At 44.3% G+C, this 23,683-nt stretch overlaps 1 protein-coding gene and 1 long non-coding RNA gene across 5 annotated transcripts in view; one reads left to right on the top strand and one right to left on the bottom strand.

The window, feature by feature from the left end:
- The window catches only part of LOC147122817 (tetratricopeptide repeat protein 29-like), a 547,513-nt gene that overhangs the window by 62,855 nt on the left and 460,975 nt on the right, over positions 1-23,683 (top strand). The gene's annotated exons all lie outside the window — the stretch shown is intronic.
- Positions 5,528-23,683, bottom strand: part of LOC147122818 (uncharacterized) — a 53,417-nt gene continuing 35,261 nt past the window's right edge. Inside the window, exons 2-3 of the long non-coding RNA XR_015081722.1 lie at positions 19,639-19,780; positions 5,528-6,036 (exon numbers count right to left, since the gene is read on the bottom strand). This is a non-coding gene — a long non-coding RNA (uncharacterized LOC147122818). The remainder of the gene's footprint in view (positions 6,037-19,638; positions 19,781-23,683) is intronic.

Raw genomic sequence — 23,683 nt, 5'->3', positions numbered from 1 at the left:
TCAATGAATGGGCTCACATAGTGGCTACTGAGCTTCCACCTCCCCTTCACAGGTGAAGTTCCCGAGGTGCGTGCATCCTGTGCTCCAGAAGTTCGAGCCAAAAGCTGCTGTTAAAAATCCTCTTAAGGGTCTCTCAACAAGCATTTCAGTACCTGAATGAGGTTGCCCGGCTCTCCTGAGAGGGTCCATGGCGCGCCTCCAAACGCATTCGAGTTAAATGTGGAAGTCGGCGGGATAACAGCGGGTTCCTGACGCGCTGTCAATTTCCGCGAATTTAACTGCCAAACCACTCCCAAACCCGCACGCTCGGCACCGGTAAAATTCCGGCCTTTGTTCCTCCTCACAGCTTACTTTCCACATAGCTTTGTATCGTCAGCAAACTTGGATACATTACTCTCAGTCCCCTCAACTAAGTCATTAATATATAGATTGGAAATAACTGACTCCCCAGCACTGATCCTTGCGGCAGCCCACTAGTAACAGCCTGCCAACCTGAAAATGACCTGTTTATTCCTGCTCTGTTTTCTGTCCTTTCACTAATCCTCTATCCATGCTAATATATTACCCTAAACCCATGAACTCTTATCTTGTGCAACAACCTTTCATGTGACACCTTATTGAATGCCTTTTGAAAATCCAAATATACTACATCCACTGGTTCCCCTTTATCTATGCTGCTAGTTACAGCCTCAAAAAACTCTAATAGATTTGTCAAACACGATTTCCCTTTCATAAAACCATGTTGACTCTGCCTTCTATTGTGATTTCCTTAGTGCCCTGTTACCACTTCTTTAATAATAGATTCCAGCGTTTTCCCGATGACTGATGTCAGACTAACTGGTCTGTAGTTCCCTGTTTTCTCTCTCCCTCCTTTCTTGAATAACAGGGTTACAATTGTTAACTTCCAATCCACTGGGACTGTTCCAGAATCTCAGGAATTTTTGAAGATCACAACCAATGCATCCACTATCTCTGCAGCCACCCCTTTTAGAACCCTAGGATGTCGGCCATCAGGTCATGGCGATTTGTCAGCTTTTAGTCCCATTAGTTTCTCTCATACTTTTTCTCTACTGATATTAATTACTAATTACTTTCAGCTCCTCCAGTTGCTTCTACTTGCTGCACAGTAATTAGCACCTATTCAAGACAAACACTTCCAGCTGATTGACAGTTAACTGCCATTGACAGGCAGTTTCTGTTAACTACAGTGTAGTTTTTAAAGTTCTAAGTTAAATCCAAAATGTTAAACTAAATTACTAAATTTCACTTTTTTTACAGCTAGCACTTACCCAGACTCATCTACTTACCAGAGACTGCCACTCTCTCCAAATTCCCAACTTTACCACTCTGTTTAGAAGCACTCCGTTTAAGACCATTCGGTAATTGACGTTTTGAAAAGACAGGCGGAATGGAAAAGTGGGGGAGGTTGGTAGCACTGATAATAAAGGATGACATAAGGACAGTAGCGAGGAAGGATCTTGGCTTGGAAGAGCAGGAAGCAGAATCAGTATGGGTGGTGATAAGAAATAACAAGGGGCAGAAAACACTGGTAGGAATAGTTTATAGGCCCCCTAACAATAGCTATACTGTTGGACAGAGCATTCATCAAGAAATAAGAGGAGCTTGTAACAAAGGTAACACAATAATCATGGGGGACTTTAATCTTCATAGAGACTGGACAAATGAAATTGGCAAAAGTAGTTTGGAGGACGAGTTCATGGAATGCATTCGAGACAGTTTCCTAGAACAATACGTCGTGCAACCAAACAGGGAAGAGGCTATTTTAGATCTGTTCTGTGTAATGAGACAGGGTTAATTAGCAATCTCATAGTAAAGGATCCTCTGGAAAAGAATGATCATAATTTGAGACCTGGGTGTCCTTGTGCACCAGTTGCTGAAGGTGGTTAAGAAGGCAAATGGTATGTTGGCCTTCGTAGCGAGAGGGTTTGAGTACAAGAACAAGGATGTCTTGCTGCAGTTGTACAGGGCGCTGGTGAGACCACACCTTGAGTATTGTGTGCAGTTTTGGTCGCCTTATCTGAGGAAGGATGTTCTTGCCATGGAAGGAGTACAGCGAAGATTCACCAGGCTGATACCTGGGATGGCAGGAATGACGTATGAGGAGAGATTGGGTCGATTGGGCTTGTACTCGCTGGAGTTTAGAAGAATGAGAGGGGATCTCATTGAAACTTATAAAATTCTAACAGGACTAGACAAACTAGATGCAGGAAAGATGTTCCCGATGGTCGGGGAGCCTAGAACCAGGGGTCACAGTCTAAGGATAAGGGGTAAGCCATTTAGGACAGAGATGAGGAGGAATTTCTTCACCCAGGGAGTGGTGAACCTGTGGAATTCTCTACCACAGAAGGCAGTGGAGGCCAATTCATTAAATATATTCAAGAAGGAGTTGGATATATTTCTTAAGGCTAAAGGGATATGGGGAGAAAGCAGGGACAGGGTCCTGAATTTGGATGATCAGCCATGATTGCATTGAATGGCGGAGCAGGCTCGAGGGGCTGAATGGCCTACTCCTGCTCCTATCTTCTATGTTTCTATGATAACATTTCACATTGAGTTTGAGAGTGAAATACTTAAGTCCGAAACTAGAACATTAAAATTAAATAAAGTGAATTACATAGGTATGAGCGGAGGGTTGGCTAAGGTGGATTGGGAAATTAGATTAAAAGGTATGATGGTAGATGAGCAGTGGAAAACAGTTAAAGAAATATTCCAAAATTCTCAACGAATATACATTCCATTGAGAAATATAAACTCCACAGAAAAAGTGATCCATCCGTGGCTAACTAAAGAAGTTAAGTCTTAGATTAAAAGAAGAGGCTTATAATGTTGCGAAGCCTGAGGATTGGGAGAACTTTAGAAACCAGCAAATGACGACCAAAAAATTGATAAAAAGGGAGAAAATAGAATATGAGAGAAAACTAGCAAGAAATATAAAAACAGATTATAAGAGCTTCTACAAGTGCGTAAAAAGGAAGAGGATAGCAAAAGTAAGCATTGGTCCCTGAGAGTCCGAGACAGGAGAAATTCTAATGGGGAGTAAGGTAATGGTAGAGAATTTAAACAAATATTTTGTATCTGTCTTCACAATAGAAGACACAAAAAAGATATCAAAAATAGTGGGGAACCAAGGGGCTAATGAGAGTGAGGAACTTAAGTACTTTTTCTCTACTGATATTAATTACTTTGAGAAACTAATGGGACTTAAATCCGACAAATCCCCTGGACCTGACGGCCTACATCCTAGGGTTCTAAAAGAGGTGGCTGCAGAGATAGTGGATGCATTGGTTGTAATCTTTCAAAGTTCCCTAGATTCTAGAATGGTCCCAGTGGATTGGAAGGTAGCAAATATAATGGCACTATTCAAGAAAAGAGGGAAGGAGAAAACCGGGAACTACAGGCCAGTTAGCCTGACATCGGTCGTCGGAAAAATGCTGGAATCCATTATTATGGAAGTGGTAACAGGGCACTTAGAAAATCACAATAGAAGACAGAGTCAGCATGGTTTAATGAAAGGAAAATCATGTTTGACAAATTTATGTGAGGTTATTCATTTTATTAGGAAGAATAGGAAAACAATATTTATTAAATGGTGAAAAACTATAAAATGTTGGTGTTCAGAGAGATTTAGATGTCCTTGTACAGGAAACACAGTGGCCTGTATTTTCCGATCGGAGGCTTCCCTTACCAGAGGGCTCCAGAGGTCCAGCCATTTCCACTCCTGGACCTCCTTGACGAAATGCGCAGGGCCCACATATCCCAAGGGCGCATGCCGTTCGCAAGCGTCCCTGGGATCATGTGGCTATGGGGAACCAATGGGAGAAGGGAATTCCCCTTCATACTTTTGACAGCTTAGACCTGTCAAAAGTATGAATGGGGAACACTGAAAAAACACCTCAAAACATTAAATACATTTTTTTAAATCACGTTTTTAAAATTAGTTAAAATTATATTAAATTAAATATTTTAAACAAATGTAATTTTTTGAAAAAAATTAAAGTTTTTTTACAGGGCTAAAAATAAACTTACCTTTTTAAAAAGTATTTTAAAATTTATAATGAGTGAAAAAACATTTTTTTTTGACGGCGGCTAAGGAACCCGCTATCATCCTGCCGCTACACTAGTTTCCCAGATGTCGGGTCTTTCGTCGCTAAACAGACATGACACCAAGCGGCAGGGGAGGCAATTTAGGTGATTAAGAGCTTGTTAGAGATTTTGAGCTCACTTTAACATTTTACGAGGTTGCCCACAGGTTCCACGCTGCTCGGGGATCACATCAGGTAAGCTGGTCGGGAGTTGTGTCACCATGAAATGATCTCGTTTCTTGACAGCTGCATATGTGCTATAAAAGCTCCCATCTCGCAGCTGTTCACTTTCTAAGCTCAGAAGCTGTTGCTTACTGCATTTGGAAGATAGATTAAGCTTTATGCATGTTGCGAGTAAACTAGTGTCACCCCGTTGGAACAACCTCTCTCAACATTGACAGATCGCTTCTGTCATCTCAAGTTCTCCTGCCATCTATTACATCAGTATTGGTGCCCGTGAAACTATCTCACCTTGGTCCTCAGAATCAAACCACGATCAGCCCCAACACCAGCAGCACCAGGCACACCAGCAGTACCAACAACAACACCAACCTTCTCCGCAATCACCTGATGTTGCACAGGACACAGGGCATCAGCATCCGACCACATTGCTGCCCGGGAGGCCAGGGATGGCCTCACCATAGCCAGATTTACTTCAGTTGACGCTGTACACCCTGGCTGCCACATCATGCGCCAGGTTGGCACCATATCAACACCATAAAGCATCCCTACAATGCCCAAGCCATCCCTTTCACATGTATCACCATTGCAGGGGTACCGTTATGTCTCACCATTCACTGCTACTCACTAAGCCACTTCCAAAGGTGCACACAAATCTGTCCAAGAACCCAAAGTGTTGAAAATAAAGGTTTCAATGTCTGACAGCATATTAACAGAAACTTTACATGAGCATTGCATAAAACACCCAAGTGCCTATTCTTGTGAGTTGTTAGTTGGTATGATTGGACTAGGACGAGGGCGAGTGTGAGCGGTGGCTAGTGAGATGGGAGAGTGATAATGTAGATAGGGATGGGTGAAGGTACAAGATCAGTTGGTGTGAGTAAGGATATGCAGGAGTAGGGTAGGGAAAACAGAGTGATGGGGATATGATGAGTGGCACAGCAGGATGAGGTTAAGTGTGGCTTTGCAGTAACATTTCGTGATCTACTGAGATCATTGAAAGGTTTGTGCCAGTGCAGCCTGGTTCTCCTGACGACATCCCTGCTTGTGCCCGCCTGTGCAATGTGCAACCAAGCTATGTTGATCTCCTGGGGAGGTCTCTTCTGCTCATCGAAAGGGAAGAGAAACTTCCTGTGTGCTGTGACTCCCTCCATAAGCATATGGAGGGAGTCATATGAGAGCCGTCAAATAGTTTCCAAAGTCCAGACCTGTCGAATCGACAACACAAAACCCAAGGATTCAGGAATAAATTCCTTTACTTAAAATCAGCAAGAGGTTACAGGCAAGCTCACACAAACTGCTGCATATAATACTCCTGATTATATCTAGCCATACACAGGTTTATTCCCTTAGAGAATACTTCCTGGACAGTTTATTTCCTTACTTTAAGATCAAGCGATAATAAGCCAACCCTACATACGTACTAACACCAGCGAGTGGTCAATTCAGCGATGACTAGATACGACTTTAACTGGCAGCTGACCAAGTTGCCTCCAACTGCAGCAGCCCTGAGTGTCTTTTAACAGCATCTTTTATACCTTAAAACTTGGCAATCCTCCCACTCTGTACGTGTCTCTAACTATACAGACAACGGTCATCAGTTGTTTTTCAGTTCTTCTTATCAATAGTTCATTAAGCATCCGTGGGCCTTCAAGGCCGGTTACATTCCATAGTCTGAAGATGTTTCTGTTTTTCCACTGATACAACAGCTCAATAGTCTGTTCCCACAGAACTTTCAGTCTGTTTTTCTTATCTGTTGAAAGATAATTGGCAGCTTTTACAGCTTACAACTGTAGCATCTCAGCAACCAGTCCCTCGGCCTCGTGAAGCATGATGGTACATAAAATGCGGTCAACTTTCAGGTTTGGTCAAGTTACAGCAAAATTTACAGCCCTGCACCTCTGCAGTGTTTGCAGCACCTCAATGCTGTAGAACACTGACAGCACAACTGTTAAAATTAATTTGGGCATGGTCCCTTTAAGGAAACTGGCTGATGACGTGTCATCAAGCGACGTCGTCAGACCCGCTTCCTGTAATTGGCTGGGAAACGTGCTGGGCAGGCTTAATAACCCCAATCAATGTAAAATCACTTTGGACAGCGGGCTGGAGACAGCAGCGAGGTCGGGATCTGCCACTGAACCCGGCCGCACCGGACCCGCCGAGGGAGGGGAAATCGCAGCCCCTGTCTCCCACAGCACTCTGAGCCACGCATTGAACTCTCTGATCTGTTTGACCCTATGCCAATTAGCGCGTGGCTCAGGTAGTAATCCAGAGATTATTACTTTTGAAGCTCTGCTTATTAATTTTGACCCTAGCTCCTCAAACTGCCTCAGAAGAACCTTATTCAATACCCATGTCACTGGTTCCTACGTGGACCATGACAACTGGATCCTCTCCCTCCTACTCCAAGTTCTTCTCCAGCACATGTCCTTAATCCTGGCACTGGGCAGGCAATACAACCTTCTGAGCCCCCTGTTGTGGCTGCAGAGAACAGTGTTTATCCCCCAACTACACTGTCTCCTACCACTACCACATTCTTTTTCATTTCCTCCACATGAATGGCCTCTTGTGCCATGGTGCGGTGGTCAGTTTGCTCATCCACCTTATAGACTTTGCCGTCATCCACACAGGCAGAAAGAACCTCCTACCTATTGGATAAGGGCAAAGGCCGAGGCTCCTCCAGCACTGCACCTGGAGTCCACTTACCTGCCTGAGTCGCCGTCACATCCTCCTGACCCTGAGCTCTAACCAGACCTGGACCACTACCTAACCTAAGGGGTGTGACTGCCTCCTGGATTAATGTGTCCAGGTAACTCTTCCCCCTCGCTGATGCCCCGCAATGTCTGCACCTCAGACTTCAGCTCAACAATTCTGAGTTGAAGTTCCTCAAGATGCAGACACTTTCTGCAGATGTGGTTGTCTGGGATTGCGATGCTCCACTAACTCCCACATGCTGCAGTTGAGGCACACAACCTACGCTGCTATCCCTATATAGCCTTGATTAATTTATTCAATTAATTAAATTTATGTATTGAATCAACTTAGCTTGTATTTTTTAGTTTTTTAACAACTTACTTGATCTAGTTTAAGTTATATGTAGATTAAATTAAATATTTACCTGTAACTTACCCTACCACTTCTCCTGGTGCTGTGATGTCACTTTGCAATTTTTCATCCCGCTCCGCTCTTGGCCTCGCCCTTTTCTCTCTCTCTTGCTGCTTTATACTCTCGGGCCTCTCTCTCTCTCTCTCTCTCTCGCTGCTTTATACCCTGAAAATTTTATTATATATAGTTTGTATGCATAATAATACATACAAACAGTAATTCAGTCAAAATCACCAGACGGCCACCCCCAAAACCAGACAAATAAGTGTGTGGAAGTGGGTCACCCAGGCACAAACAGATTAGTGGGGAGGAGGATCATCCTGGTATAGTGAAGAAAGCGTGTCACCCTGGCATAAACAGATTAGTGGGGAGGGGATCACCCCTGCACAGTGAGGGAAAAGGGTCCTCCTGTCACTAACAGACTGGGGAAGAGGGGGGTCACCCTGGCACAGAGACGGTTGAGGGTGGGGGTTACCATGCTACTTGCCTATGGCATTATTATAATGGAAATGGCGTGCAGTAGTTCCGCTATCCTCAGGCATAAAGACAGCCCCTTTTCTATACACATACACCCAGAGCCGCCTTTAGCCTCAGACTGGCACTGTTCTTATAGGATTGAGTGAGACTGAGGTACCGAGCTCTGTCTGCCGAATTACAGAGACAGACGCTAGAACCCTTCCACTACGCACATTAACGCATCCTCAGTGTTACCTGTCCCTGGGCTCTGGCTCACACAGACAACACCGCAACCACAGCCGACCCATTGGCCAGCACTTACCTCCCACTCTGTCCTTTCATTGGTCCCAACCGAAGCTAATTAGGTCAAAGAAAAACTGTTGTCAGAAACCGTGATCCACCCTTTCATTGGTCCAAACCAAAACAATCCGGTCAAAGCATTTCAGCAGACAAGCACAGTAATCCGCCCTTTCATTGGTCTGTCTCCACCAATGGGCAGAGAATCTGTCAATCAACAATGGGACCTGTTGATTGGTCCGTCTCTGAGTCTCCGATTTATGCGAGCTGCAATTAGGATGAATGGAGCTTATTGAAATAAAATGGCAACTAGGGTATTCGGGGATGAGTTTCGTGAATCGGGGACTCTTCCGGGGACATTGTTTGCCTGGGGTCACAGTACCTCATTTGGGGACTGTCCCCAGAAAACAGGGACGTATGGTCACCCTATATCAAAACCCCATATAATTTGAACATCTCTAATAAATCTCCCCTTAACCTTCTTTGCTCTAAGGTGAACAATCTCTGCTTCTCTAGTCTCTTCACATAATTGAATTCCCTCATCCTTATTTTCACTGATGTTTATTTTTGGTAATTCACTTTACTTTGAACAACCTGTTTTTGGTCGTTTGGTGATATTTATTCCGCTTCAGCTGCCACCAACTTTTACAATTCTAGCCGTCTCCCAAAGCTCTTGTTCGCAGCACAAAAAACAGTTGTTATGAATTTGAGTCTGCCAAAGAGTCAAAGGTTCGTGGCATTTAAATTACCCAAAACAATCCTGTATCCTATCAACCATGTTCGTCACCTTCTCAAAAAATTTAACTAGATTAGTCAGACATGGCCTACCCGTCACAAATCCATGCTGACTCTTTTTGATCAGCTCATACTTCTCCAAGTCCTCAGCCACTCTGTCCCTGATGATAGATTCCAGTAATATAAGAACATAAACATAAGAACATAAGACATAGGAGCAGGAGTAGGTCATTTGGCCCCTCGAGCCTGCTCCACCATTCAATAAGATCATGGCTGATCTGATCATGGCCTCAACTCCACTTCCCTGCCTGCTCCCCATAACCCTTGACTCTCTTACCTTTCAAAAATCTGTCTATCTCCACCTTAAATATATTCAATGACCCAGCCTCCACAGCTCTCTGGGGAAGAGAATTCCAAAGATTCACGACCCTCTGAGAGAAGAAATTCCTCCTCATATCCGATTTAAAAGGGTGCCCCCTTATTCTGAAATTATGCCCCCTAGTTCTAGATTCCCCCACGAGGGGAAACATCCTCTCTGCATCTACCCTGTCAAGCCCCTTCAGAATCTTATATGTTTCAATAAGATCCCCTCTCATTCTTCTAAGCTCCAATGAGTATAGGCCCAACCTGCTCAACCCTTCTTCATAAGACAACCCCTTCATCTCCGGAATCAACCTCGTGAACCTTCTCTGAACTGCCTCCAATGCAAGTATATATCCTTCCTTAAATAGGGAGACCAAAACTGTACGCAGTACTCTAGGTGTCGTCTCACCAACTCCCTGTACAGTTGTAACAGAACTTCCCTACTTTTATACTCCATTCCCTTTGCAATAAAGGCCAACATTTCATTTGCCTTCCTAATTACTTGCTGTACCTGCATGCTAACTTTTTGTGATTCATGTACAAGGACCCTCTGATCCCTCTGTACCTCAGAATTTTGTAATCTCTCCCCATTTAAATAATTTACTTTTTTATTTTTCCTACCAAAGTGGATAACCTTGCATTTTCCCACATTAAACTCCATCTGTCAGATTTTTGCCCACTCACTTAGCCTATCTATATCCCTTTGGAGATTCTTCGCGTCCTCCACACAATTTGCTTTCCCACCTATCATTGTATCATCAGCAAATTTGGCTACATTACACTCGGTCCCTTCATCCAAGTCATTAATATAGATTGTAAATAGTTGAGGCCCCAGCACTGATCCCTGCGGCACCCCACTAGTTACAGTTTGCCAACCTGAAAATGACCCATTTATCCTGACTCTCTGCTTTCTGTTAGTTAGCCAATTCTCTATCCATGCTAATATATTACCCCCAACCCCGTGAGCTCTTATCTTGTGTAGTAACCTTTTATGTGGCACCTTATCGAATGCCTTCTAAAAATCCAAATGTACATCTACTGGTTCCCCTTTATCCACCCTGCTTGTTACATCCTCAAAGAATTCCAGCAAATTTGTTAAACACGATTTCCCTTTCATAAAACCATGCTGACTCTGCTTGACTATAATGATTTTCTAAATGTCCTGCTACCACTTCCTTAATGATGGACTCCAGCATTTTCCCAATGACAGATGTTAGGCTAACTGGTCGATAATTGCCTGGTTTCTGTCTCCTTCCTTTCTTAAATAGCGGCGTTACATTTGCGGTTTTCCAGTCCACTGGGACCTCTCCAGAATCCAGGGAATTTTGGTAGATTACAACCAATGCATCCACTATCTCTGCAGCCACCTCTTTTAAGACCCTAGGATGCAAGCCATCAGGTCCAGGGGACTTGTCCCCCTTTAGTCCCATTAGTTTGCCTAGTACTTTCTCTCTAGTGATAGTGATGGTTTTAAGTTCCCCCTCCCCACCCCAATAGCCGCTTAATTATCCATTATTGGGATGCTTTTAGTGCCTTCTACCGTGAAGACCGATACAAAATATTTGTTCAAAGTCTCCGCCATTTCCCTGTTTCCCATTATTAATTTCCCAGACTCATCCTCTAGGGGACCAACATTTACTTTAGCTACTCTCTTCCTTTTTATATACCTGTAGAAGCTCTTACTGTCTGTTTTTATATTTCTTGCTAGCTTACACTCATAAGCTATCTTCTCTATCATTTTTTTAGTCGTCCTTTGCTGGTTTAAAAACATTTCCCAATCCCCTGGCCTTTCACTATTCTTCGCAACATTTTATGCTTTTGTTTTCAATTTGATACCATCCTTTACTTCCTTAGTTAGCCACGGATGATTCATTCTTCTCTTAGAGTCTTTCTTTCTCACTGGAATATATCTTTGCTAAGAGTTATGAAATATCTCCTTAAATTTTTGCCACTGCTTTTCTACAGCCTTACCCTGTAATATATTTTCCCAGTCCACTTTAACCAAGTCTGTATTCATACATTTGTAATTACCTTTGTTTAAGTTCAGAACACTAGTTTGAGACCTAGCTTTCTCACCCTCAAACTGAATTTGAAATTCTACCATGCTATGATCACTCTTCCCAAGAGGATCCTTCACTTCGAGATCATTAATTAATCCAGCCTCGTTACACATTACCAGATCCAAAATAGTCTTCTCCCTGGTTGGTTCCACAACACATTGTTCCAATAAACCATCCCGTATACACTCTAAGAACTCTTCCTTAAGTCTACCTTTGCCAATTTGCTTTGTCCAATCAATATGAAGATTAAAATCTCCCATGATTATAGTCGTACCTTCCCCACAACTGATGTTAAACTGGTCTTTGGTTTTCTAGTTGCTCCATCCCTCCCTTCTTTAATAATGGAGTGACATTTCCGTTTTTCAATCCAAAGGCACAATTCCCAAATCTAGAGAACTTTGGAAAATTATGATTAAGTATCTGCAATTCCCTCACCTACTTATTTTAATACCCTGGGTGGTGGAAACCAACAGGCCCTGGAGATTTGTCAATTTTCAGTCTTATTATTTTCTCCATTACCGTTTTTTTAACTTATTAAATCTAGTGCGTTCCTCCACTTGATTTATTTTTAGTTTTCCTGGTATCTCTGGTACTTTATCCTCTTCCTCTACTGTGCCAACTGATATAAAGTAATTATTTAGCAAATCTGCCATTTCCTCATTTTCAATTGCAATGTCTCCTCCTTCTGTCTCTAAGGGGTCCACATTACCCTTAGCCACCCTCTTTCTCTTAATATATTTGTAAAAACTTTTAGCGTTATCGTTGATATCTGAAGTTTTTTTCTCATATTCCCTTTTTACAACTCTTACTATTTTCTTTGTATCCCTTTACTGTTCTTTATACTGTTCTTTATATCTCTCCAGTCCGCGGGTTCTTCACTATTCTTTGCATTTGTATAAGCTCTTTCTTTTAAATTTATACTGTCTGTCACCTCCTTTGTTCACCAAGGTTGTTTAATTACATAAGTATTGCTCTTGCCCTTTTTCTTGCCCTTTCTTGACATATGTGCCGGTCTTGTATTGTACCAAATACTTCTTTGAACACCTCATGCTGTTTATCTGTACTTTTACCTGTTAACAGTTCCGCCCAGTTTATTGTGGTCAATTTCTGCCTCATCCCTTCAAAGTCAGCCTTACCTCAATTTAAAACCTTGGATTGTGACTTACCCATCTCTCTTTCAAATCTAATATGAATTCTGTCATGTCATGGTTACTGTTAACTAGGTGTTCCCTTACCATTAGATTGTTGACTAATTCTGGCTAATTACTCTACACTACATCTAATGTGGCCTGTCCTCTTGTTGGTTCAAGAAAATATTGTTCCAGGAAACTTTCTCGAATAGCGTCAAGAAATTTGCTGTTTTTGGGACTTAAGTTTTGCTGCTATTCTCAGTCTATGAGCTCTCCCATTATAACCACTTTGCTTTTGCCGCTCTGATCTCCGTATGTATGTATCCTGCTACTTCATCATTGCTATCAGGACGTCTGCAGACATCTCCCATCTAAAGTCTTGCATCCTTTTCTATTCATCAATTCTACCCAGAGTTTCTACTGCCTGCTCACGCTTACTGATATACACTCTTTCTAATGCTGTATTAGTGTCTTTTATCAATATTGCTACTACTCCATTTTTCCAATTTCCCTGTCCTTTCCAAAGCCCTTATACCCTGGAATATTTATCTCCCAGTCATGCCCAGCTTGTAGCCAAGTCTCAGTGATGGCCACTGCGTCCTATCCTTATGGAAGGGTGGCGAGGTTTAGGGATGGAATCCCAGAGCTTAGTGCCTAGATGGCTGAAGGTGTGGCTGCCAATGGTAGGGCGAAGGAATGGGGGGATGCACAAGAGGCCAGAATTGGAGAAACGCAGTGTTTTCGGAGGGTTGTAGGGCTGGATGAGCTGGATAGGAAAGGGCGAGTCCATGGAGGCATTTGGACATGAGGATGAGAAATTTAAAATTGAGGCATTGGTAAATCGAGAGCCAGTGTAGGTCAGTGAGCACAGGTGTGATGGGTGAACAGGACTTGGTGGGAGTTAGGATATGGGTAGCAGAGTTTTAGATGAGTTTAAGTTTATGAAGGGTGGAAGATGGGAGTCTGGCCAGGAGATCATTGGAAACGCGAGCCTGGAAGTAACAAAAGTATGGGTGAGGGTTTCGGCAGCAGAGGAATTGAGGCAGGGCCGAAGACGGGCATTATTATGGAGGTGGAATTTAAGGCAGGGCTGAAGATGGGCATTATTATGGAGGTGGAATTTAAGGCAGGGCTGAAGACGGGCATTATTATGGAGGTGGAAGTAAGTGGTCTTGGTGATGGAGTGGATATGGGGTCGGAAGCTCAGCTCGGCGTCCAATAGGAGGCCGAGGTTGCAAACCATCTGGTATAGCCTGAGACATTGACCAGGGAGGGCAATGGAATCATTGGCTAGGCAATGGTGTTTGTGGCTGGGGCCGAAGACATTGCCTTTGGTTTTCCCAATGTTTAATTGAAGGAAATTCCAGCTTATCCAGGTAAGGATGTCAGACAAGCAGTTTGACAACACAGAGGCAGTGGAAGGGTCGAGAGAGGTGGTGATGAACCTGATGTTTTTCGGGCGATGTCTCCGAGGGGTAGCATGTAGAACAGAAAAAGGAGGGGGCCAAGAATAGATCCTTGGGGGACTCCAGAGTCAACGGTGTCTTTAGGGTACTGTTACTTTTGTCTTGGAGGGTAGACTGAATTAGCGGAAGGATTCACAGGCCGATTAACGGTCTGACAGACCGCAACGTGAATGCTCCTTCAATGGCCATAACCATCTTTATACCAGGTGATAGGGTAGTTAGTCCTATTCGGCGGGAAGGTTTTATGGGTTCCCACAGCCCATATGATGAGGGGAGGTCACCCAGACCCACTCACGTATGGCGCTGGATGCCAAGCCAGAATTCCGAGCCAGAGCTCCGGTCCACTCGCCGATACTGCCTGGAGTGAGATTTGAACCCTGGGCCTTCTGACTCAGATGGGAATGCCACCACTAAGCCAAAGGCGCGCTCCCTTGGGATGATGAAAGCACTGGTTAGGATTTCAGCAGTGATTAGGGAGAATCCTGGGTGTAAACAGAAAATGGAACAATAAAGTCTTGACAATGAATTGGATGTGGGGTAAAAAGCTCAATTCCTAGTCAAAGAAAATCCTAAAGTTGTCCACCACTGGCTTCAACCTGAGTGGGCAGCTCAGGAGTTTGATGGAGTCAGAGTGGAAACACAGAAGTACTAATGGAAGTCAAAAAGGATGGCTTTGGTTTTGCCGATGTTTTGACTGAAGCAAATATCAACTCATCCAAGATTTGTTGTTGGACAATGTGAGAACTGAACAACTTCTCCTTTCACTCCACTCACTTCCTCCGAATAAAAGTTGTTGCTATGGGAACCCGCATGGGTCTTAGCCATGCCGGCCTTTTCATGGGATATGTGGAACATTCTTTGTTCCAGTCGTACTCGGGTCCCCTTCCTGACCTCTTTTTCCAGTACATTGATGACAGTTTCCTGCTCTCGCCCTGAACTGGAAAATTTCATCAACTTTGCTTCCAATTTCCACCCTTCCCTCACCTTCATATGGTCCTTCTCCGACTTCCCTTCCCTTCCTCGACTTCTCTGTTTCCATTTCTGGGGATAGCCTATCGACCAATATCCACTATAAGCCCACTGACACCCACAGCTACCTTGACTACACTTCCTCGCACCCCGCTTCGTGTCAGGATTCTATTCCATTCTCCCAGTTTCTCCGTCTCCGTCGCACCTGTTTTGACGATGGCACCTTCCATACCAGTGCTTCCAATATGTCTTCCTTTTTCCTCAACTGAGGATTCCCTCCAACATGCTTGTCCGGGCCCTCGACCGTGCCCGTTCCATTTCATGCACTTCTGCTCTCACCCCTTTCCCTCCCTTCCAGAACCTTCAATTATCCCAATATAGACTGGGACAGTAATGGTGTAAAGGGCAGAGAGGGGGAAGAATTTCTGAGGTGTGTTCAGGAGAACTTTCTTGATCAATATGTTTCCGGCGCAACCGAGGAAGGAGACATTGCTGGATCTGGTTCTGGGGAATGAAGTGGGTCAAGTGGAGCAAGTGTCAGTAGGGGAGCATTTAGGGAACAATGATCATAGTATCATAAGGTTTAGATTAGCTATGGAAAAGGATAGGGAGCAATCTAGAGTAAAAATAGTTAATTGGATGAAGGCAGATTTCAGTGGGTTGAAAATGGATCTGGCCTGGATGAATTGGAATCAAAGATTGGCAGGCAAAACTGTAATCGAGCCTTTAAAGAGGAGATAGTTCGGGTACAGTCAAGGTACATTTCCACAAGGGGAAAAGGTAGGGCAGCTAAAGTCAGAGCTCCCTGGATGACGGAAGAGATAGAAAGTAACATGAAGCAGAAAAAGAGCGCGTATGACAGATGTCAGGTTGAAAATACAAGTGAGAATCAGGCTGAACATAGAAAGTTCAGAGGGGAAGTGAAAAAGGAAATAAGAGGGACAAAGAGAGAGTGTGAGAATAGATTGGCAGCTAACATAAAAGGGAATCCAAAAGTCTTCTATAGGCATTTAAATAGTAAACGAGTAGTAAGAGGAGGGGTGGGGCCGATTAGGGACCATAAAGGAGACCTACGCATGGCTGAGGTACTAAATGAGTACTTTGCATTTGCCTTTACCAAGGAAGAAGATGCTGCCAAAGTCATAATGAAAAAGAGGTAGTGGAGATACTGGATGGGATAAAAAGTGATAAAGGGGAGATACTAGAAAGGCTGTCTGTACTTAAAGTTGATAAGTCACCAGGACCGGATAGGATGCATCCGAGAATGCTGAGGGAACTGAAGGTGGAAATTGCGGAGGTACTGGCCATAATCTTCCAATCCTCCTTAGATACGGGGGTGGTGCCAGAGCACTGGAGAATTACAAATGTTACACCCTTGTTCAAAAAAGGGTGTAAAGATAAACCCAGCAACTACAAGCCAGTCAGTTTAACGTCGGTAGTGGGGAAGCTTTTAGAAACGTTAATCAGGGACAAAGTTAACAGTCACTTGGGCAAGTGTGGATTAATTAATGAAAGCCAGCACGAATTTGTCAGCGGCAAATCGTGTTTAACTAACTTGATCGAGTTTTTTGATGAGGCAACAGAGAGCGTTGATGAGGGCAATGCGGTTGACGTGGTGTACATGGACTTCAAAAGGTGTTTGATAAAGTGCCACATAATAGGTTTGCCAGAAAAGTTGAAGTCCATGGAATAAAAGGGTCAGTGGCAGCATGGATACGAAATTGGCTAAGTGACAGGAAACGGAGAGTAGTGGTGAACAGTTGTTTTTCAGACTGGAGGAAGGTATACAGTAGTGTTCCCCAGGGGTCAGTACTAGGACCACTGCTTTTCTTGAGAAAAATAATGACTTGGGCCTAGAAATTCACCGACGCCCCGTAGTCTCGCCAGGGTGCCGGAAGTACCGCCCCGGAAGGAGTCGCGAGCGCCTGCTGGAAATTCAGTTTCAGCGCCCCAAATGGAAGCGCGGCGCTACTCGAGGCGCCCCACATCCCTCTTGGGGCACTGCAACTGAAAATCGCAGTGCAACGTGCCGCAGTGCCACACGCTGTGGCACAGCGCGCTGCGGTACTGCAGGCCTTCCTCCCCTTCTTAAAGGGGAGGGGCCTGCTGCAGCGCGATCGGCGATCGGGAGTGCCGGCAATAGAGCCCAGCACTGAGGAGAAGTGCCGGGCTCTTGGGACACAGCCGGCACAACGCGGGCGGGGGGGGGGGGGTCAGGAGGCCGGGGACGGCGGCGCGAAGAGGTGCTGGCAGGCGGCCAGCAAAAAAAATGACCGCCTCTACCGCCGCAGGTAGGCCCCCCTGAACCGGTCGCAAATTGCAACCGGCGTTAAAGCAGGGGGCGCTACCAAATTTGGCGATGACGTCATCGGTGGCGGCGTAGCGCTAACGGCTAGTGCCGCCATTAACGCCCCGCTAAATTTAGTGGGAGGCGTGGCCAGTGGCGCAAAACCCACTAAGTGCCCTCTTTGGGTGCTAATGGGTGGCGCAGCCCACTGAATTTCTAGGCCTTGGACTTGTGTGCACAGAGCACATTTTCAAAATTTGCAGATGACCCAAAACTTGGAAGTATAGTGAACAGTGAGGAGGATAGTGATAGACTTCAAGAAGACATAGACAGGCTGGCGAAATGGGTGGACACGTGGCAGATGAAATTTAACGCAGAAAAGTGCCAAGTGATACATTTTGGTAGGAAGAATGAGGAGAAGCAATATAAACTAAAGGGTACAATCCTAAAGGGGTACATGAACAAAGAGACCTAGAGGTATATGTGTCCAATTCTGGGCACCGCACATTGGGAAGGATGTGAAGGCCTTAGAGAGGGTGCAGTAAAGATTTATGACATTCCAGGGATGAGGGACTTCAGTTATGTAGATAGACTGGAGAAGTTGGGGTTATTCTCCTTAGCGCAGAGAAAGTTGAGAGGAGATTTGGTAGAGGTGTTGAAACTCATGAGGGGCCTAGACAGAGTAGATAGAGCGAAACTGTTTCCATTTGCAGAAGGGTCAAGAGCCAGAGGACACAGATTTAAGGTGATTGGCAAAAGAACCAAAGGCGATATGAGGAAAAACTTTTTTACGCAGCGAGTGGTTAGGATCTGGAATGCACCACCTGAAAGGGTGGTGGAGGCAGATTCATTCATAGCTTTCAATTGGATAAGTACCTGAAGGAAAAAAATTTGCAGGGCTATGGGAAAAGGGCAGGGGAATGGGACTAGCAGAAGTGCTCTTGCAGAGAGCCGGCATGGGCTCGATGGGCCGAATGCCTCCTTCTGTGCTGTAACCATTCTATGATTCTATATGGCTCCCCTTGTCCTCACCTTCCACCCCACCATCCTCCACATTCAACGGATCATCCTCTGCCATTTCCGCCATCTCCAGCGTGATTCCACCACCAAATGCATCTTCCCCTCTCCTTTCAGCATTCCAAAGTGGATGTATCCTCTGCAACACCACTCCTCAATCACATCCAACACTGCCTTCCCTTCCCACAGCATGTTCCTGTGCAAGCACAGGAGATGCAACACCTGCGCTTTTACCTCCTCCCTTCCTACCCCAGGGCCCCAAACACCCCTTCCAGGTGAACCAACGATTTACTTGTACTTCTTTCAATTTAGTATCTTGCATTTGCTGCTCACGATGCGGTCTCCTCTACATTGGGGAGACAGAATGCAGATTTGGTGACTGCTTTGAGGAAAACCTCTGTTCAGTCCACAAGTGTGACCCTGAGCTTCCGGTCATCTGTTATTTTAATTCTCCACCCAACTCCCACTCTGACCTCTCTGTCCTTGGCCTCCGACACTGTTCCAATGAAGCTCAACGTAAGCTCAAGGAACAGCAGCTCATCTTTCAATTAGGAACTTTACAGCCTTCTGGACTCAACATTGAGTTCAACAATTTCAGATCATAACCTCTTCCCCCATTTATTTGGACGGCAGCTGTTGATGATTCTGCTATTCCCATTTACACCTCTTCTAAACCTATTTTTTATTCTTTACTTGTCCCATTACCACCCCTTTTTGCCTTGCCCCATCATCTCTTTTGGCATTCAATCTCCCCTGCCTTCCACCCTATCACAGATTTGTTCTTTCCTCCCATCCCGTTTCCCTGCCTCTGTGCTTGCTTAAAACCTGTTACATCTACAACATTTTCCAGTTTTGATGAAAGGTCATCAGCCTGAAACGTGAACTCTGTTTCTCTCTTCACAGCTGCTGCCTGACCTGCTGAGTATTTCCAGCATTTTCTGTTTTTTTTACTTGACATCCATAAATGGCTGCCATTAGCATGTATGGAATGTCAGTTGCAGAACCTGAATAGTAAAACTGTTTAGGCTTCATATTACTATGGTAACAAATTGCAAGGATTTGTATTAGCTTACCATATATAGCTATCCTTCTTAAACCTTTTCTTAGAATATTCCTATTGGTTTACTTTGGCGCTTTTCTTGAGGTCACAAAACTTCCGCAGGTGCATGTGGTGGACACAGGACTTGTGAAGCCAGTGACTTCATGACAAGTTCTCTCGTAACGATTAGCTCGGGAGGTGGTGACCCTGCTGTGCTGATACATCAGTCCTCTGTGATTTCAGCATAAATGACCTATTCCATAGCCATATCTGAGGAACATGCTTGCTGTGAATATACTCCTGAGGCATAATTCCTGTGGAACTGCACACCCCACACCTGGTAATAAAGCTTGGATCATTGGCCCTTAATTTCCGATAGGGGGCACCCTGCGTGCGGATGCCTCCTATCGGGAAAAAATCTACGCCCTTACCTGAGGGCTCTTGAGGTCCGGACTCTTCCACTCCTGGGCCTCTCCACAGTCGAAATGCGCAGGGCCCACGTATCCCAGGGGCGCAGGCAGTTCGCATGGGCCAGGCGAGCCAATGGGAGAAGGGAATCCCCCTTGGGGATCACTGAAAAAAGACACTAAAACATTAAATAATTTTTTTTTTTAATTACATTTTTAAAATGAGTTAAAATTACATTAAATTAAATATTTTAAACAAAAATTTAATTTTTTGAAAAAATAATTAAAGTTTTTTACATGGCTAAAAATAAACTTACCTTTTTTAAAAGTATTTCTACATTATAAATGAGTGAAATTAAAAAAAAAAAAAAACTTTTTAAAAGTCTTATGCTGGTAAAAGCAGGCCTTCCGCCTGCTTTTACCAGGCATAAGATTTTTAAGGGATTTCAGCAGGCGGAGGTTCTGCAGAAAGCAGAACTCTCCACCCGCAGAGGCCCTTCTCCAGGGCAGGCGTCCAATCTCTCAAGAGGATTCTTGACAGATTGGAAGTGCAGGTTTTCAGTGCATGCGCTTCGCATGCCTGAAACTGGCACTTGTGAGGTCCCTACGGGTGTGTACACAGCTCGTACACACCTGTAGGCATCGGAAATTACGGGCCATTATTTAAAGTAATTTAGTGGCTATGCCACTTGAAATGTGTGAGATTATTGTAGGTTTGTCAGAAATTATCACAATTCTGATGTTAATAGCAAACTTGTTTCACGAACTTATCCATGGAAAACGAAGGTAAGGCATCATTTTATTTTGTTGTTGTTAAGAGAAAAAAATGGGGAGCTTAGCAGTCCCATTTCTGAAACCAGAATATATAGCCATAAGAGAGAAGAAATTGCTTCAAACCTGCAGCTGTTGGCAAAATCTGTGGAGATATCTATACTGTGTATATGCGAGTCTCAACGAATAGAGTTTTTTCAAATTGCTAACATTTAAAAATTTTACTTTGCTTTCATAGAATGAAAGATCCATATGCAATCATTGCAAGAGATAGTTGTAAAACCATACTGGAATATGGCATGTATTGGAGAGCCTTAAGTGATAATTCACATATGTAAATTATCATATTTAATTTTATTGCTGTGAATTATCCTATGAGAAGCAGTGAAAATAGTCGTTAAAATACTGTATCATCAATCTATTCTATTGCCCCATGGCAGTTACAACTCAAATACCATAACATAGAAATGGTACAAGCATAAGTGAATTATGATTTTTTTTCTTATTTGGAAAAAACTGCAGCAGCGCAGTGTGCCAGCAAATTGTATAATTCTATTTATTCACTCAACTCAGCTCCTAGAGCAAATGTCAAATGGCAATATACTCAACAAATTATCATTTTTTATTTTATTGCAGTAAATTTTGACAGACCAGTGAAAATATCAGTAATGCATGTGGACCAAAAACTTTGTGACTACAGTTAGCAGAAAGGTCATACATACAATGGCATGAAGCAATATAGAAAAAGATCCTCCCAAACAAAAAGGAAAAATGAAAGCAAATGAAATGAAATCTAATTATGTAACCTGAAATCTCATGTGTGCATTTTGGTTGCTGCTCTGTACTGGAGCTCTTTTTTTATCTCCTTTTTTCCTTTCACTTGGCACCTCGGGCCTTTCTCTCCTGTCTCATCCCCTTCCTTTCACCCAGTCGTGCTGCCTTGCATTTCTCCCTTCTTGGGTACTTTACACCCCCAATTACTACCCCAATCCATTACTGTTCCTCTGTTTTCCTAATCTCCCACTGCCAGGCTTAAATTCCCCTTAAATATCCTCTATGCCTCTCTTCTCTTAATGACCCTTTGAGGCTCCCATTGCTGCCTCCTTATGAGCAGCAACTCCAGCTGTTCCAGCCTCCTCTCCCGTCAATCTTTCTGCCCAGTGCTTCTGTGGAGTACTAACCTCATCAACTGCCTTCCTGCCCTGCTCACTGCACCCACCACTGCCACCTTGGACTCTACCAACAAAATCACCAATCCTCTGTATTTCTCTCTAGAATGTTTGTTCATTTGCAAACAAGGCCATCCATGCTCTTATTGCATTGACATCCTGGCTTTGACTAAAAGTTGGCTTATGGATGGATGGAGACATCTCACCCCGCCTGGCTATGCTATACTTTCCACCACTTTCTTAAACACCCCTCATGGTGTGACCCGAAACGGCAACTCAAATTTCTCTCCACGGATGTTGCCTGACCTGCTGAGTTTTTCCAGCAATTTCTGTTGTTATTTCACCAAGTCACAGCTTGGTCTCTCCCCTACTCCTCTAGTACCCACTCTTCCTTGAGCAATACACCTTCTTCTATTGCTCTTGCCTCACCTTTTAAAATCTACGTTGTCTACCACCTTCCCACCCCACCCGCATGCCCCAAGACACATTCTGAGGTTTTCACCAAGATATCTGCCCTCCTTCCTTTCCTTCCTTGGCCTCTGCATTGAGCGACTCCCCATCTTCGGTGATTTTCAATTTTCATCTTGGCTCCCTTTGACCTTTAACCTCACTCCTCTGAATTTACTGTCTTCCTGTAAACTTTCCTTCCATCTAAACTCTCCTACCCATATTTACGCAGACTTCCTCAACTTTACCATATTCTTTCTACACCCTTTGTCTTAATCACTGATAGGTTTATCTCTTACCACTTCCTTATATCCTTCAACACTCGCATCCCCCTACCCGCTTCTTACCTCACTACCTCTGCGTCCGTCTTGGGAAAAGTTACTTACAACTACCCTTTCAAAATCACAACTGCCAAACCTTTGGCACTCATTTGCCAAAAATACAGTGCAGCTGTAAATCTGGCCACCCACTCCTTCATCTCTACCTTTCGATGCCATTGGCCCCAGCAAAACCTTTTATGCTGTCCCATCCTGGTCGTTCCCCCTGTAGGGCCCCCATTTTTGTTCCCTCTAGTCCAAGGGAAGCAGAGTTAAGCGTATCTGGCTTACAAATAGTTTACCCATCCATCACCAGATTTGGTTGGACCACATCAAGTGCTATTGGACCTGACTTCCTCTGCAAAAACCACCCACTACTCCAGCATCATCCAGATCACATCCAGTTTCTTTTTTCACTACCAAACATCCTTCTCCCCTGCCTCCTCCATGCTCACCTCCAACTACAAGTGCAAAGAACTCAACTTTGTCCTTAAGGTTGAGACCATATATTCAGCTGCCTTTGCTGCTTCCACCCCCCTTTCCTTTTACCCACCAAGCTAAACCACCCTAATAGGCTCCCCATGCTTTAGTCCTGAACTCGTAGTGTCAATTTTAATTTGGAGTAGGTTTTGGACAGGTGGGGAAGGGTTGCGGGGCAAGTGTGAAACACGTTTCCAGGCCTAAATTTCAGGCCTGGGCTAATTTAATTTCTGGTCCTCATTTAATTGCTGGCAGTTCACTTTCCGCCTAGAATGGGTGTGAGCGGGGTGCAGTATGGCAGATACAAGACTAAGATCAGGCAGCCCTTGTTTGCCTGCCGGCTTCCAGGTAAGTGGTGGGGAGGGGGTTTTCAGAAAGACCTGGTAAGAGGGAAGGGTTGGGGGGGGGGGGGGGGAGTTGGGGGCAGAGGGAAAGTTTGGGGAAGGAGAGGTTGCGACTTTTCTTGTGCGACCTGGAATGTTTAGACCTGCCAGACAAGTTGCAGATCGACTTCTTTCTATGTGGAAAGTTGCGGTTGCCTCCCCGCTCAGGCCTCAATTATAATTGCATCAGGGTTCTATTTATGCAATTTTATGAGGCTGCTGCCATCTTTAGGCAGATGCCTTATTCGCCTGCTGAACCTTGCAGGTTAACATTGTAAAGGGTTGGATATAGTCGAGATCTGAGTGGGTAAGTAATCTCTCGTTTTTAACTGCCCACTCATCCGGTTTTGGCCAGGTGGGTAGGGTTATAATCAACCCCCATATCACTCTCTAGTTTCTCTCAGCTTGTTCATGAGACTGACCTCTTGCTCCAATTGCCACTAAACTGCTGACCACGCAATACCCCTGGCTGGCCACCATCCTACCTGACCGTGTAAATGGT

This window comes from Somniosus microcephalus, chromosome 2, assembly GCF_052327205.1.
Source record: "Somniosus microcephalus isolate GS21.2 chromosome 2, FLI_Smic_1.0, whole genome shotgun sequence".
In the NCBI taxonomy this organism is placed as follows: domain Eukaryota; kingdom Metazoa; phylum Chordata; class Chondrichthyes; order Squaliformes; family Somniosidae; genus Somniosus; species Somniosus microcephalus.
Note: the sequence above shows the minus strand (reverse complement) of the source record. Positions and strands in the feature narration are given on the sequence as shown.